We start from the raw sequence: 12503 nt of genomic DNA on the forward strand, positions 1-12503 counted from the left end.
ATGGAAATTTAATTTTGTGGGTGCAATTGCAGGGTAGTTCTCTGGGTGGCCTTGCACAGACCTAGTCCCCTTTCTTGCTTACAGTACTAAGGAATCTAACTGTAGACTGTGCTGGGAATGCAACATTTTGAGATAAGGGCAGCTCTCTGGAACAACCCATGCTTTGTTCTAGTCCTTCACTAAAAACAAAGACGTCCTTCAATGCTTTAGCCCAGCAAGTCCAACAACCCCAGGGTATAAAACCCTGGTCAGGCTGGTTTCTGGTGTTTGAGGAGTACATAGTTGAGACTCCATGTGCCCCAAGCAACTTTCCTGAGACTTGGGAGGCCAGCTCACAATGAATCCTAGGCTTCTGCTGTCTGTAAATAATAAATCTCTTTCACATAACTTGCTGAGACACAGACAAGTTGGTAACCAGCAGGATTGAGCCTCAGTCGCCCACAGTGGTGCCCAACTTTGTAGTGCCCTCCCCCTGGGTTGGCTTTCCCTTCTTCCTTGGCCAACTCGCTCTTTCCCCTTCTTGCTTCCAGGGACCACCTCCCAAATAAACTATTACATCGAAGCTCTTACCTCACACTGCCAGTGGGAAACCCAAGTTAAGACAATGTTGAAAATATTTGTTGACGAAATGGATGGATTGATCATGACGTTTCTGAAGTTTTTATCATAAACTAGAAGAAGCAACTCAGTCTTGCAGGTGGCACCTGCCTGGGTAATGCAGGAGATGGGACTGAGACGTGGAGCATAGCAGAAAAGTATGCAAGTGTTCTGACAGCAGGAGGAAAGACTGGCCCCGATTTGGGGATGAGAAAGTTTTAGAAGAGGTGGATGAGTTAGTGAGCTGCCTCAGTTTACCCAATGTGACAATAGTGAAGGAAGCCCATTATTTTTGTGTGGGTGCTGGGCTCAGATGCGCCCTGCTCCTCACACCAATCCAGGACAGCTGCAGCTGTGTGTGCCAGAGGGAGAAGCATAGCATGGGCTCCACAGCACCTTGGGTAGCAGCTGCCACCTGTGCCCTCCCCACCCATATCTGTCCCACTGCAAGTGCTTGTGAGCTCCACAGCAGGGCTCTCTTTTGGCCAGAGGACATGCCAGAAGGTAATGCTCCTGGAAACAGCTCTCGGCCAACGAGAGGTGTAAAGATCCAAGCTCCCTTACTGCTCAGATAGGACTATCTCTGGCATGTCTACATGGCATTGAGCCAGAGTGTAACCGAGTCCAAGCTTGTAACACTGACCACACAACTTCCAGTAAGTCCAGAGACAAGGTGGTGGGGGAAGGAAAGAAACTTTATTCATAAAGCCGGCAAGAAAATGGTGGACTAATGTCCCAAAGAACCATCTTAAGTTAGTATGAACTTTAGGCTTTTTTATGTTAAAGGAGAGGATGGGGTTACAAGAGCTGACTATGCCCACAGACATCTGGGTACCAGAGAGGGTCTGGGGAGTTTGTGAAACTTCTTTGTTCTTGGTCAGTTAACTTTGGATGACTAGGTGAGGTCACAGCACTGTTATTTGTGAGCAAGCTTTTCTTATCTCTCCAGGAGTTAGTTTGGGGAAAGGGATGATTATCATTTTTCCTTTAAAGTTGAACTACAAACTAAATTCCTCCATAATTAGCTAGTCTAATTATGAGATAATTAGATAATTAGACATATAGAGTAAGCAGAAGCTTTGAACCTAAGGGACATTGCTGCTGGAGGTCAGAAGCAAAATGGAGCTAGTCATGTTAAACCTCCCTTCTGCTTACGAGCGTGGAAGCCCGCACTGGCTTTCTTCCCTTCCTCGTCTCATTTCCCTACTCCTCTGTGCTGTTTCCTGGGGTTACCTCCCAATAAACCACTTGCACTCATATCCTTTTTCAGAATTTGTTCTGAGGGAATTCAACCTATGCCAGCCATCCCTTACAGGTCATTTTGATAATAATACCAAATAAAACCTCTCAGTCACCTCTCTGATTTCTTCCTCGGGTGCCCTGAAGTCCGTAGTCACAAATAATGACGTCGTGACCAAATTTTCTTTAATTCCCCAGAAAGTCAGACCCTCATGGCTAACTTTCCATTTCCCAAAATCTAGTACTCAGATGAAAGAATGTGAGGAGATCTTACCCTCCCCCGAGGGAAGTTGACCTTTTTTATTCCTTCCCACCACATTGGCCAGGATGTGATCTTTTTGGGGTTCCTGATGGATGGTCCAACAGAGACCACCTTGCACCATAGTGACAACCTGGTTGGGACAAGAAGTGCAGCAGTAGCACAGGTCAGAGTGTCCTAGGTGACTGGTTAGGTATCCGAAACAAGGAGAGACTGGTGTGACCGAGCACCTGCTTGATGCCCTGAGAGGCTGCTGATTTGTTGCCCTCCCCTCCGCAGAGTCCTTTTACATTTTACCATTAAATATGCTGCCTTTAACAGGATTAAGAACATTTTCTTGTATTTCTAGAAAAATCAGTAATGGACATTGAGTTTTGTTTTGTGCACATCCTTCATCTATAGGTGATCATATGATTGTTCTCCATTAGTTTATTAATGTGATAAATTAAATGTTGAATTATTCCTACACTCACCGTATAAAACATATTTTTAATACATTGCTGCATTTGATTTGCTAACTTTGTATTTACGCTCTTGGCTTCTATAATATATTCATAAAAGAGGTTGGCTTCTATGGGGGCACCTGTGGCTCAAAGGGGTAGGGCGCCAGTCCCATATGCCAGAGGTGGCGGGTTCAAACCCAGCCCTGGCCAAGAACCACACACACGCACACAAAAAAGAGGTTGGCTTCTAAATTTTTTTCTTATAGTTTACTTGTTTTAATATATTATCAAGATTACATCAGCCTTACAAAATGAGGTGGAGATTTCCTTTTCTAAGTCTTCTAAAAGTGTCTGTGTACGTTTTGAGTTTCTTTTCCTTGAATTTTCAATGGAATATGCCTGTTTTCTATATTAAACGTTTAAACTGATTATTCCATTTCTAATTATTCAAATTTTCTACTTATTTTTAGACAGTTTTGGTGTCTTTCTGAAGTTTCCAGCTTTATTGGTATAGTGTTATTCACATCTTATCTTCTCAGCACCTGCAGCCACAGCCTCCATTTCACCCATAATAGTTATTTGTGCCCTATCTTTTTCTTCTTGTCAGTATTTCCAGAAATTTGTAAGTCCTCTCACTTCTCCTCCCCAAGAACTAACTTTTGGCTTTGTTAAAATCCTATGGTATATCTTTGTTTTATATTTTAAAATTTCTTTCATCTTTATTATTTATTCCTTTGTACTTATAGTTTTTTTTTGCAGTTTTTGGCCAGGGCTGGGTTTGAACCCACCACCTCCGGTATATGGGGTTGGCGCCCTACTCCCTGAGCCACAGGCGCCACCTGTACTTACAGTTTTTTTTATTTTTCTAGGTTTTTTTTTTTTTTTTTTGAGACAGACACTCAAGTTGTCGCCCTGGGTAGAGTGCTGTAGCATCACAGCTCACAGTAACCTCCAGCTCTTGCACTTAAGTGATTCTCTTGCCTCTGCCTCCCATGTAGCTGGGACTACAGTCGCCTGCCACAACGCCCGGCTATTTTTTGGTTGTAGTTGTCATTGTTGTTTGGCAGTCCTGGGCTGCATTTGAACCCACCACAGCTCTGGTGTATGTGGCTGGCATCTTAGCCACTTGAGCTACCAGCGTCGAGCCCAGCCTATCTTTTAAGAAATGTACTTTAGGGTGGTGCCTGTGGCTCAAAAGGGCAGGGCGCTAGCCCCGTATGCCAGAGGTCGTGGGTTCAAACCCTGCCCCGGCCAAAAACTGCAAAAAAAAAAAAAGAAAAAGAAAAAAAAGAAATGCATTTCAAGCTTTAAAAAAATTCCTTAATTACTATATTAGCTCTATCCCACAAATTTTTCTATATTGTATTTTTGTAATTGTCAGTTCAAAACATTTTTAAAATATCACTGTGATTATATTTTTTTGTCCCATATTGTTATTTAGAAATGTGTTTTTAATGGCCAGATATGTGGCTTACACTTTTACCCCAGCACTCTGGGAGGCCGAGGTGGCCGGATCACATGAGATCAGGAGTTTGAGACCAACCTGAGCGAGACCAAGACCCCGTCTGTAAGAATAGCCTGGCATTGTGGTGGGCACCTATAGTCCCAGCTAGTTGGGTGACTGAGGTAAGAGAATCACTTGAGCCCTAGAGTTTGACATTGCTCTGAGCTATGACCCATAGCACTCTACCGAGGGCAGCAAAGTGAGACTCCATCTCAAAAAAAAAAAAAAGAAAATATTTTTGAATTATTTTTTGTTTTATTTTATATATTTATTTTTTGAAACAGGTTCTCACTTTGTTGCACAGGATAGAGTGCCATGGCATCAGTCCAGCTCACAGCAACCCCAAAGTCCTGGGCTTAAGCAATCCTCCTGCCTCAGTCTCCCGAGTAGCTGGGACTACAGGCACCCACAATGCCTGGCTATTTTTGCTGTTTTTTAAGTAGATACGGAGTCTCACTCTTGCTGGGGCTGGTAAGTCCTGAGTTCAAGTGATCTTCCAGCATTGGCCTCCCAATGCTAGGATTATAGTTGTGAGCCACCGTGCCCAGCCTGAATTAATTTTTTACATTAACCTTTTAATTAGTGAATTCACACTTGATTGCATTGTGGTCAGAGAATGTAATCCCTGTGATACCATTCTTTGAAAGTTGTTGAGACTAGCTTTGTAGACCTGTTTGTGACTTTTTTTTCTTTTAGTTTTTCATGGCACTAGAGAAGAATGTGTATGCTTCAGCTCTCGAGGGAATAAAATGTCCATCAGATCACATCTGTGAGGTGTCATTTTAACTAGGATTAAGTGCCGAAACAAAGAGACCCCAACACAGGTCTGAAGCATATAGAACAGTGGTTCTTAACCTTCCTAATGCCATAGCTCTTTAATACAGTTCTTGTGGGTCACAACCCACAGGTTGAGAACCGCTGATATAGAAGGTGATGGATGATCCTATAAACTAAGATAAAATCTTAGCAAACCCACTAAATGAACCCCCTCTTGGCAGGGGGACCCCGGAAAAACCTTATTGCTGAGTTGCTGGCCATGAAGAGAGGGGAGGTTAGAGATGCATAGTTTTGCCCCATCCCTTCTGGAGTTATTCTTTGTAACAATAAAATATGAAATCATTAAAAAGCCTGAGGTCCCCAGCTACAGGTCATCAATTTACTTCACAGGTAATTGTACGTCAGTGGCTTGTCTCTGACTAATAGACTTCTTTTTCTTAACTTGAAACATTCTAAGCCTTTAGATAAAGCTTCATTTCTTTAACCAATTTCAAATCAAGGAATCTTTAAACCCACCCATAACCTGTGAGCGTGGCTTTGAGAGGTCCCGCCTTCCACGTATTGGTGTGTGACTTTGTGTGTAATTCCTGTCTCCCTGAAATGTATAACCCAAACTGTAAACCCACCAAGAAGAGACCCCCTGCTCAAGGCCTCTCTGGTGTTCCTCTCTGGGCCAAGGTCACACACATTTGGCTTAGAATAAATTTATTTAAATTATTTTATAGCGTTTGGGTTCTTTTCTGCTAAAGAACAGTGGCATGGCAGTGATCTGAGGCTGGTGTCTGCTCCATAAGGTTAGTCAGACCGGTAGGCATGTTGAGGACTCCATTGCCTTAAATGTGTGTGTTCAAGATTGTTCTCTCGTAGAGAGTAAACTCGGGAGGCGGGAATGCACCTTCCTGAATGCACCTGCTGGCGGCACCCTCGCCCCTGCAGACAGGCCCAGCACAGAGGAAGCTTCCTCCCTACCGAGTGCATGAGTCAGTGAATGGCCCTGCCTTGACAGAGCAGGAGAACTTACTAAATAGAATTTTTATTTTTAAAGTTTAAAACATTTTTTCAACTAGCAAGATACTGTATGGCTCAAAATTCAAGAGACAGAAAATGATGGTTTGTTTCCTCAGGTCCCGCTTCGTGGAGGTAACAGTTGATTTACACTCTCCAGCACTGTCTTCCAGACACACAGGAGTGTGTGCGTATGTGCAGGCTGCTTCCAACGTGTTTTCAGATCACGACAAAACGGTAAACCTCAGCTTTATCGCCTCCGTCCTCTCTGAGTTCCCTCCGAGCTGCGCCGGTGTTGTTCGTTGGCAGGACGCTGGGTGGCAGACAGTGGCCTCGGAAGGGGCCGGTCGCCCGCGGGCAGGTGTGCGGCCGAGCGGTCACCGACCTGAGACGCGCCACCTGACGCGGCCTCGCGTGAGTCAGCAGGTGGAGAAGCGGCCGTGAGACGTTCCGGCCCAGGCTGCGCAGTCCTGCTCCGGCCACCGGGCGCCCGGGCAGGTGGACGCGCTCCGGCCTCTCACGGCACCTCCGGATGCGGAGAGTGAGCCGACGCCTCGCCCGCCCGCCCCCCACGGCTTCTGGGGAGCCGCTGGGTGCTGGAAGGGCAGGTGTGAGCGTGCGTCTGTGGTTGCACCGCCCGCAAAGCCTGCAGTGCCCTGGACGCTGCTCTCTGCACACTCTGGGGCTGTGTCCTCAATAATATACCTACAGAAAATCAGCTGGGTCCCCATTGACGCCCTGGACATGGCGGGTGTCCAGTTCCAAGCAGGCCCCTGGGGCTCCTCCAAGCAGCCACTCTGCGATCTGAGAGAAGACGGAGTCTTTTCCCTGGCTGTCTGGTGGCTAGGGTGTGCGTGCTAGAATTTCCACTTTTGCTATTATACCGCAGGTCTCAATGCCTACCCTTGAATTGAGGGTATCTTCACCTTTGCTGGCAAGCTCACACTCACCTCATGTAAAATGCACCAAGTCATGTTTTTTTTTTTTGTTTGTTTGTTTGTTTCTTTTGCTCCTGCTACTTTCCCTGTCATTTCTTTCCTTTTTCCTGCTCTCATTGCTTTTCGTCCTTCAAATCCAGGGTCACTGTCATCCTACCAGTCACAGCTCCCCTCTTGTCCTCACCTGTGAGGACCCTTCAGCCCCTCCTGCTAGATGGACACATTCTAGAGAGGCCTGGCCCTGCTCCTGGGCCTCACCTCTCTCCTAAATGTGATGCTTGGCACAGTGGCTGGCAAATGCAGATTTAATTCAATTTTTGTTGGATAAAAAAGTTCACAGGTCAGTATGTTAGATGTTATGTGTGTTACAAATATGTAATGGCCTCAGAGATCAAGGATCTCGCTGCTGAACAATTAAGCAACAAAACTATCTGTAATAATAGACTGTGTGGGGCAGACTTTAATGGCTTAATAGCTGTAATAGTTATAATAGTTTGTAATAGCTTAATAGCTACTATTAGGCTATGGCTAAAAGGTTTTCCTACATAGCCACAGTATCCCCATCAAAGTGAGAAATTTATCTCTGACATAACACCACCATCCAATGCACACACCCAAAGTTTTGCTGATTGTACCAGTTGTATCTTTTAGAGCAGAAACAAATCAAAACAATTCTTTTCTTACCCTTTTTCTTTCTGGTCCAAAGGACAATCTTAGATTGTGAATTGCATTGGGGTGTCTGCAATCTGGAGCAGTTCCTTGGGCTTTCTCTACTGTCATGACCGGGCCAGTTTGCAGAGTAACAGCCAGTTACTTTGTATGTCATGACCCTGCAGTTTACAGTGTAACAGTCAGTTACTGTGCATGTCATGACTGGGCCAGTTTGCAGAGTAATAGCCAGTTACTGTGCATGTCATGACCGGGCCAGTTTGCAGAGTAAGGGCCAGTTACTGTGCATGTCATGACCGGCCAGTTTGCAGAGTAAGGGCCAGTTACTGTGCATGTCATGACCAGACCAGTTTGCAGAGTAACAGCCAGTTACTGTGCATGTCATGACTGGGCCAGTTTGCAGAGTAAGGGCCAGTTACTGTGCATGTCACGATGAGACCAGTTTACAGACTAACAGCCAGTTACTGTGCATGTCATGACCGGGCCAGTTTGCAGAGTAAGGGCCAATTACTGTGCATGTCATGACTGGGCCAGTTTGCAGAGTAAGGGCCAGTTACTGTGCATGTCATGACCGGGCTAGTTTGCAGAGTAAGGGCTGGTTATTCTACAGAACTCCTCTTAATTGGGTTTGTTTGATGTTTTGCCACAACTGATTCCGGTCACGTACTGTTGGCAGTAACACTGCAGAGGTCATGCTGGGCTGTTCTCAGTGCATCTCATCAAGAGGCCCATGATGTCAGTTTGTCTCATTACTGGTGGTGTTAACTTTTCATCACTTGGTTGAGGCAGTGTCTACTAGGTTTCTTGAATTTGTACAGGTACTATTTAAATTAATACCTGAGGCAAATATTACTATCTTCCTGTTGCAGATGAGGTAACTAAGGCACAGAGACATGAATTACTTGCCCAAAGTCAGACTCATAAGCCAGGATTGTAACCTAGTTTTTGAGCTTCTAGCAAGCACTCCTGACTACCACACAGGAGGGAGGTTGTCAGGACTGGGAGACTGATGAGTTACCTTGAGGAGGAGTAATGTTGGGAGGCAGAAAGGTGACGAAATGACATTAAGCTGGGAGTGTGCCTGGCTTGGGCGTGGCGCCCCGGATTCCAGCATCACCATGGGCAATCTCTGCTGAAGACTGGCACAGGTGTGGTGGTCTGACCTGGTCCCCCACCCCACCCCTCCAGAGAGCTAGGGCTAGGCTTGGCATGAGGTTATCGCTGCTCTGAGGCCCCATTCTGTGTGAAAGTTCCTTGGAACTGCTGAGCGGTCATGATGTACCCCCAGTTTTGAGTTTCCGCTACATCAATCCTTGTAGGAGTGTGGTGAAGAGGTTGTCATAATTAGGTTTCAAGCAGAAAGGGCTTATATTTTGGAAAGCCTGTGAGCAAGGGCCGCAGACCTGCTTCACAGACAAGTCCCTGTCAGTTGGTGTCCAGGTGACCCAGGGTAGAGAGGCAGCCCCAGACCCTGCCACTTTGTCTGAGCAGCCTCTCTTGAGTCTTTGATCTGCCCTCTGATTCTTTTGACCCCTGTACTCCCCTAGTCCTTGCTGTCCGCCCAGGCTCTCAGTCTTCTTCTGATTCTGATTCAAAAGAATGAAGGAGCTCTGTGTTGTACAATGGAGTGCACAGCCAAGCATTTGCCTCTGAAGTGGCCCATGAGAACAGTCAAATCAGCCAGGCTTCATGTTCCCTGTTTGCAGAAAAGAAAATGATATCTTGTGCTCATGGGCTTAAAACCAGTTAGTTTTTTGCACTCTGCATTCTTAGATCTGGAGACATTAATGATTTAGTAATTACAAAAAAAGAAAAGAAAAGAATATTAAGGTGGTTCTCTGGCCCTCACAGGAAGTTGAGAGAGGCCTGGGCCCCTTTCACTTACTGAGATTCCAAAATCGCAGGGCCGGGTGGGAAGGCTCTTGCCTGTAATCCCAGTATTCTGGGTCCTGGGGCAGGAGGATTGCCTGACTTCAGGAATTCAAGAGCAGCCTGAGCAAATGTAAGACGCCATGTTTACCAAAAATGGAAAAATTAGCCGGGCATTGTAGTGAGCCCCTGTAGTCCCAGCTACTTAGGAGGTTGAAGCAGGAGGATCACTTGAGCCCAGGATTTTGAGGTTGCTGTGAACTAGGTGGATGCCATGACACTCTAGGCTGGGCAACAGAGTGAGGCTCTGTCTCAAAAAACAAAAAGATACAAGTAGCAAAAATGGGCTATAACTACAGTGAACAAAATGGACATCAATTGCTTATGGGGCTTGTGCTGAGTGAGGTGGGGGTAGGACAGGATTGCCTGGAAAGGGGATGAAACAGTCACATTTTGACAGGTGCACATATTTGTTCAAACTCAGCATGATGTTATGTATATAAGTTTTATCCCAAATGTCCATTCGCTCACCTGGTCAGGGATTTGCATGTCCAAGTGTTTGGGGCAAAGGATCATTAAGTCAGGAAATTAGTTTGAAACGGATCAAGAACCATGATTGAGCAGCAGGTAGACAGGGGCTTAGATTTGTGGTAAGGTAAGTGAACAAATTTTAATTATAGAATATATGTGGTGACTATATTAGGATTCACTGGAAATTCTATCAACTTTTCCAATATATTTGGAATTTTAAAAAAGAAAATGGGGAAAATATGGGTTACCAAAAAGTTATGGTATATTTCAGTTTGCATTTAACAAGTAATGTCTTTAACACACTCAGATACAGTGAGTGTAATGAAGCAGTGCCATTTCCAAGATAACTGTAGAAGTTATTAAAAACGTCAATTTATTTAGAGTGTCAAAGCTATGGTCCAGTAATGGGACATAGTTTAAAGTTGTATGAGGCCTTTAAAAGATTCAAACCCTGACAGTGTAACTCAGAATTACACTGTTTTGTGCCAGCTGAAACTTTTCTACAAACTTTGGCGATCCCTGCAAACTCTACAGAGGGCGAGACGACATGGCCCTCTGTGACTCTGAGGGTGGCAGTTGAGTGTCAGTGCCCCCCCATGTCATCAGAGGGAAAACACTAACAAGATGCCGTTTGTGCCTGTGGATCCCACTCTGCTGTGCCTGCAAAGGACAAAGGCGTAACATTTACCAAGCGAGAGGTGACAGGTCCTTCCCCTGTGTTTCTATTCATGACTTCAAATTAATAATTAGTCGCCAGAAAAGTGAGCCAATCTGTCTCCAAGAGGAGAGATATTGGCCAAGCCAATTAGCATCTTGGTCCTGGCTGCCTTGGGAATTTAATTAGTCACACCACCCATTTAAGGTTTCCAAATATTGCCTCCTGAAGAGGGAAGTCATGATTGTTAAATGAGAGGAGCCCCCGGGGACCCATATGCTGAGGGCGCTCTGTGTCTTTGACTGGCCTGGGGCATGGGGCTGGCGGCTTTTGTCAAGCCCACATGCCCAATCTATTCTTCTCCCAGGACTCAGCAGCTGGCTCCAGGGAGCACAGGCTTTAACCACCCGTGGAGGGAGTGGCCACTGCCCTCAAATGCTTGCACACTTGAGCAGGCCTTTTGTCTGCTCAGAGGACATTCCAACTGCCCACTAGCAGTTGGCTTTCGCACAAAGGAGGGTGGCCATGGAGCCGGGCAGTCTGGGCAGCATATTGCAGGGCTGTGAATCCGCACACGGCAGTTTGTAAGTTGTCTCTGCATGGACTGCGTGTTTGGAATGGATGCTATGCTGGGCACAGGGCTTGGGGACAGGGGCTGGGAATGGACTGGGGAGGGCTCAGTGGGTGGAGGTTTAATTGGGGTGATTTGTAGAGTCACAGAATCCAGGGGAACTTAAGACATGACCTAGGTCTTCTCTTTCTGTCTCAGAAAACACCTGAGCCTGCCAACATGGACTCCTCTTTTAAATTCCAAGGCCTCCTACATTTAACAACTGTTGCTGGGAGAAAATTCTTTGAATCCTTCTGATTTAAAAATCTGGTTCTCCTTTCTCAAGTGGCTACCAAGAACAGTCAGTTTTCTGTCTAAGAAACCTCAGAGATTTGAAAAATGGTCACCAATGGTGACAATGACAACAGCATTGGGTCCAAAACATTGTCACAGGCCTGGTCTTGTGCTGTGCTCTGGACCTGTCTCATTGTACAGTCCCCGTCTCACAGTGGCCCTGTGGAGTTAACATCACCCATATTTTAGAGAGGAGAAAACCAAGGCTTTAAAAGGATTAAGTGTTAATCAGTTTGATTTAATCATTGCACATTGTATATCAAAGCATCAGATTGTACCCCATAAATGTATACAGTTATAATTTTAATTAAAAATTAAAAAAGGCTTGGCACCTGTGGCTCAAGAGGCTAAGACGCCAGCCACATACACCTGAGCTGGAGGGTTCAAATCCAGCCCAGGCCTGCCAAACAACAATGACGGTTGCAACCAAAAAATAGCCAGGCGTTGTGGCAGGTGCCTGTAGTCCCAGCTACTTGGGAGGCAGAGGCAGGAGAATCGTTTGAGCCCAGGAGTTGGAGGTTGCTGTGAGCTGTGATGCTACAGCACTCTACACAGGGTGACAATTGAGGCTCTGTCTCAAAAAAAAAAAAAATTTAATAAAAAAAAAGGTTAAGTGACCATTGACACAGGGACTCGTGCCCAGGCTGCACAGGTCTAAGCCCGAACTGCAAACCCTTCCCCTCCCCCTTTCATAACTGACCCCACTGCCAGCTCTGGTCCTTTCTCTGCAGGCCTTGGCTTTTCCCTCCTCTATTTCTGCATCCCACATTTTGCCTCTGAGGATGCCCACCCTGTGGGAAGGTGGTGTGGAGTTGCTGTTGACCACAGGCCTTGCTTTGGTCTCCGCTGTGACGTGCACTGGGCTGCTCTTGGGCTGCCTGACACGTAGCCTGCATACAGATGCTGTCACCATGAATGGCTGTGGCCATGGCAATTGTCCCTACTTGCTTGTATTAATATCTTGGGCTCAGGAGGCAGGGGACCACTTATCATCTAGTTCTGTTGTAAAGTTATCTGTGTGGTTTTGGTTTTGCTATTGATTGACGTTATTTTTTGTGTAGGATCCAATGAGATTCGAAACCCACATCCCTGCTGCTGTCTTCACAGAACCAC

The sequence above is a fragment of the Nycticebus coucang genome, chromosome 24, assembly GCF_027406575.1.
Source record: "Nycticebus coucang isolate mNycCou1 chromosome 24, mNycCou1.pri, whole genome shotgun sequence".
Taxonomy (NCBI): Eukaryota; Metazoa; Chordata; class Mammalia; order Primates; family Lorisidae; genus Nycticebus; species Nycticebus coucang.